General features: G+C 31.7%; 1 long non-coding RNA gene across 1 annotated transcript; it reads right to left on the reverse strand.

The window, feature by feature from the left end:
- Nucleotides 1–907: 907 nt before the first annotated feature.
- On the reverse strand, nt 908–1,365 carry LOC122140267. Its single transcript, XR_006156940.1, has 3 exons — nt 1,302–1,365; nt 1,084–1,134; nt 908–976 (listed from the first exon to the last, which is right to left on the reverse strand). It is a non-coding gene; the product is annotated as an uncharacterized LOC122140267 (long non-coding RNA).
- Between the last annotated feature and the right edge of the window lie 4,281 nt (nt 1,366–5,646).

The raw sequence follows: 5,646 nt of genomic DNA on the forward strand, positions 1-5,646 counted from the left end.
GCTTGCAAAAAAATGTTAAAAAAAAAAAATACAGGTAAATTAAATTTAAAAAATGGTTAAACGTGACATTCAGATGTTCCTGAAAGAAATATCATTTTTTTTTAAATGATTTTTGTATTTTAAAAAATAGCAGTTTAAAAATTTTTAAGATTTTTTTTTATGTTTTCATCTGTTTTCTATGTGAATATATATTAAACTGTAATTTATTTTCTGTGATGTGCAGCTGTATTTTCAGCTATCATTACTCCAGTCTTCAGTGTCATATGATCTTCAGAAATCATTCTAATATGATGATTTGCTGCTCAAGAAACATCTCTGATTATTATCAATGCTTGAAAACAGTTGTGCTGCACGATATTTTTGTGTAAACTGTGATATATCTTATTTTTCAGGATTCACAGATGAATAGAAAGTTCAAAAAGTACAGCATTTATTTCAAATAGAAATCTTTTGTAACATTATAAATGTCTTTACTGGCACTCTTGATCAATTTAATGCATCCTTGCTCAATAAAAAATATTTCCTTTAAAACAAAACATAAATAAATCAAATGCACTAAAATACGATTATTTTAAAAACAACTGTACATCCAAAAATTACACAACTTAACAAATCTAATATTGAGTGTAAGCACAAATATCCCATGTTACACAAGCGCGAGCATAAAAATAAGAGAATGAAGAACTGTTTGTTTTTCCCCTCAATTAAATCACATTGTATGAAAGCATCAGATTAATGAAATGCTCACCCTCGCCTAATCGATGTCTGTTCATATCAATGTGACGCTCAAATACTCTCTTTCAGTACCCTGAACAGACAGATACTTCATTAGATAAGTCAAACGAACCAAAAGTGTATTGCAACTTCTCTTCCTACAAAATAAAAGTTCTCACACACCTGTCAGGAGTAAAGGCCTTGCATTAAGATCTCATTCGCTACGCCTGTAATGAACTCCAGGTACATTAATTCTTCCTCCCTGGTAGAAAAGAACAAGTTCAGAAGGTCCAGAGAATGTCACATGAATGAAGATACAAAATGACTGTATGCATGATTATATTCATACATCATATGCAGGACACTCACTCTGCTGAAACCTTTCTCATTATGGGAGACCTCATGCCTTCTGGTGAAATCCTGAAACAGAAGAAAAGAGCCTTTTCTTTTATATATGCCACTATAAAAATCATTTTATAGGATGTGCATTTATAGAACCGTTCTGGATCTGCATGCTTTCTACAACTATTATAAACCATAAGACATCTGTGTGTGATAATCCAGAAATCTGGCGAGACATTGTTTACCTGGAGGACGAGAGAAGAAAATCACTGTCCCTAAACCTGCTCTGCTTGCCGTGATGTCTAAACGTAATCTGTTTCTTCATCCGACCACTTCCGTGATCAAGAGTAAATTGCTGCTAAAAAGATTCAAACAAGATGTCAGTGCATTGATATTTGAGTCTGTAGATTGCCAGCTCTGCTCAATATGGACATTCACCAACCAACCAATGAATCCACTTTTAACACATGCATTAAAAAAACACAAACAAACAAATGCATAAATAAATACATGATGTCCATGCATGAATGCAGAAATAAATAACCAATGCAAAAAAACAATGCATAAATGAATTGGTAAATTAATAAAATAAAATCATAAATCAGCATAAATAAATACTACATAAAACAATTCATTAAAAAATGAATGAACTGATCAATCAGTCAGTTAATAATATAGATAACAGATAAATAAATAGGTAAATGCATAAATAAATAATGTATAACTCGGGCCATAAATGCATAGATAGATAGATAGATAGATAGATATTAATAATATAGATAACAGATAAATATAGATAGAGATAGATAGACAGACAGCTAGATAGATAGATAGACCGATAGATGGATCGACAGACAGACAGACAGGGACAGACAGACAGACAGACAGATAGATAGATAGATAGATGATAGATAGATAGATAGATCGATAGATAGACAGACAGAGATGATCACTAGAAGACCCCCAGACAGATGAGATAGACGATAGATAGCTAGATAGATAGATAGATAGATAGATTAGACATACAGATAGACTAGACAGACAGATGACAGAATGATAGAAAGACAGACAGACAGAGACAGACAGATAGACAGACAGATAGATAGATAGATAGATAGATAGATAGATAGATATATAGATAGATAGATAGATAGATAGATAGATAGATAGATAGATAGATAAGCGTGTTTATTATATTAATACTCAGCAATAGATAGACCGATGTATTCAGCATTTTAAATGTATAGATATGTAGATTTTTTCAGAATTTTTATTATTGGTTGGTAGGTTGTTTGATAGGGTAATCAGTGTAAAGCAGGAACCCTCAAACTGTTCGCCCAGGTGGGTGCACGTCTTTGCCATTCGACACTGCCGCCACACCACTGGCCCACGACAGCTACACACGCCGCGCAAAAACGCATGAGCCCCATCCCGCAGATCACCACGCTTGCGCGCACCGCAGCTAGATCGAAGATAGATAGATAGATAGATAGATAGATAGATAGATAGCTAGAAATAGATAGATGGATAGATGGAATGGATGGAGGATGAGATGGATGCTGGATGGCCTGGCATGGATCCCGATGGATAGACAGACAGACAGATTAGAACCAGAACAGACAGAGATAGATAGACAGATGTAGATCGATAATAGGATCAGACAGGACAACAGACAGACAGATAGACAGAGACAGACAGGGACAGACAGACAGTGAAAGAAGAAAGGAAGAGGGATGGAATGGATAGAAGGATGTGGATTGAGAGACCAATTTAGCTAGTAGACAGATACAGACCAGACAGATACATACACAGACAGATCGACAGATTAGATAGATTAGCTAGAGATTAGATAGATGGATGGACGGATGCGAGGAGGAGAGATGATAGATGATTGCATGGATAGCAGACAGACAGACTAGGACAGACAGACAGATGAGGATCAGATAGATAGATAGATAGATAGATAGATAAGATAGATAGATAGATAGATAAAAGATGATAGAAATCTCCCAGATAGGAAGATAGATTAGATTAGATAGACAGGATGGCATAGATAGATAGCGATAGATCATTTAGATAGATAAAATAGATTAAGACAGACAGAAAGACAGATAGATAGAGGAGCATACCATAGATAGATAGATAGAATAGATGGCTAGATAGATAGATAGATAGATAGACATAAAGGACAGACAGACAACAGACAGACAGACAGGACAGAACAGACAGACAGACAGACAGATAGAAAATAGATAGATAGATTAGACTTAAGATTTCGATAAGATAGATATAATATGCATAGATTAGATAGATAGCTAGCTAAGCGGGTTTATTTATATTTATACTCAGCATATAGATGGGCCAACCAGACCCGCATTTTACCAGACACGCACACGTCACGTTTAACCAAACACTCTCAGAATCACTATACCAGTATAGATCATAAGATACATTCAGGACTCAATTTTAGATAGGATAGGTAAGTTCGATTTAGATTAAGAAATAGATGCGATTTAACCCCATATGGGAACTGGCCAGAAACAGACCATTAAAAAAGTTACACAGAACCCCAGGTCATTGGGCGACAGATAGAGCTAGCATAATTCAATTGGAGACACCATGACAGATGGAGACGAATAGATAGATAATACAGATAGATAGAGGATGGATGGAATGGTAGGAACACCAGACCCAGATGGACAAAGATACAGACGGATGGATTGGATGGACCAGCAAGACAGATAGATATGACATGATGGACGGGATGGTATAGACGGAACGGAAGACAGACAGCCAGGAACAGGACAGGACAGACAGACAGACAGAACAGACAGACAACAGACCAGACAGGACAGACAGATAGATAGATAGGATAGTAGATAGCATTAGATAAGATAGGGTAGACACCGACCAGACAGACAGACAGGACAGAGCAGATAGATCGAGTAGATAGATAGATAGATAGATAGATAGATAGATAGATAGATAGATAGATGATTATTAGATAGATAGATAGATAGATAACCAGGCCAGACAAAACAAGCAGATAGATTAGAAGACAGCAGAGCAGACAGACAGACAGATAGATACGTAGATAGATAGATAGATAGGACAGACAGATAGATAGATAGATAGATAGACAGAAAGACATAGATAGAAGGGACAGATAGATCGGACTAGATAGATAGAAAGTCAACAGACAGACATACCGACAGACAGACCAGAACAGACAGGCCGATAGGATAGACAGCAGACAGATCGATAGTAGACAGATAGATAGATAGATAGATAGATCGATAGAATAGGAGTAGACGGATAGTAGATAGATTAGACAGATAGACGGGATAGACCAGACAGATAGATAGATAGATAGATAGATTAGCATAGATTAGATAGAGAGCTAGATAGATAGATAGATAGATAGATGATAATTATCTGTAACACCAGAAAGGACAGACATGATACAGAAGTGACGGACGGACGGCGCCGCCCGCCCTCGTTTTCGACTACGACGGACGGACGGACGGACAGATAGATAGATAGATAATTATATGGAACACTTGACAGACAGACAGGCAGTAGATAGATAGATATATACTAGATTAGGATAGATAGATAGATAGATAGATAGATAGATAGATAGATACTGACCTGAACTTTGATTTTGAAATTTTTTGACTGTAAATTGAAAGAAATTGTAAAGTAAAAAAAAAAAAATAAAGAAATTGTAAAGTAAAAAAAAAAAAATCAGTATTACATGTAGTTGATGAGGGTTTTATCAACCATTGTTGGGCGCCAAATGTAGCATTCTCATTTCCCCTTTCCATTTTCTGGTATCATGGATTCGTCTCATCGCGGCATGCGTGCAATATTGTGTCACAAACACAAGGGTCAATCAAGCACAGGCTAAAAAAAAATTAAAAAAAAAAAAAAAAAAAAAAAAAAAAAAAAAAAAAAAAAAAAAAAAAAAAAAAAAAAAAAAAAAAAAAAAAAAAAAAAAAAAAAAAAAAAAAAAAAAAAAAAAAAAAAAAAAAAAAAAAAAAAAAAAAAAAAAAAAAAAAAAAAAAAAAAAAAAAAAAAAAAAAAAAAAAAAAAAAAAAAAAAAAAAAAAAAAAAAAAAAAAAAAAAAAAAAAAAAAAAAAAAAAAAAAAAAAAAAAAAAAAAAAAAAAAAAAAAAAAAAAAAAAAAAAAAAAAAAAAAAAAAAAAAAAAAAAAAAAAAAAAAAAAAAAAAAAAAAAAAAAAAAAAAAAAAAAAAAAAAAAAAAAAAAAAAAAAAAAAAAAAAAAAAAAAAAAAAAAAAAAAAAAAAAAAAAAAAAAAAAAAAAAAAAAAAAAAAAAAAAAAAAAAAAAAAAAAAAAAAAAAAAAAAAAAAAAAAAAAAAAAAAAAAAAAAAAAAAAAAAAAAAAAAAAAAAAAAAAAAAAAAAAAAAAAAAAAAAAAAAAAAAAAAAAAAAAAAAAAAAAAAAAAAAAAAAAAAAAAAAAAAAAAAAAAAAAAAAAAAAAAAAAAAAAAAAAAAAAAAAAAAAAAAAAAAAAAAAAAAAAAAAAAAAAAAAAAAAAAAAAAAAAAAAAAAAAAAAAAAAAAAAAAAAA

This window comes from Cyprinus carpio, chromosome B17, assembly GCF_018340385.1.
Source record: "Cyprinus carpio isolate SPL01 chromosome B17, ASM1834038v1, whole genome shotgun sequence".
In the NCBI taxonomy this organism is placed as follows: Eukaryota; Metazoa; Chordata; class Actinopteri; order Cypriniformes; family Cyprinidae; genus Cyprinus; species Cyprinus carpio.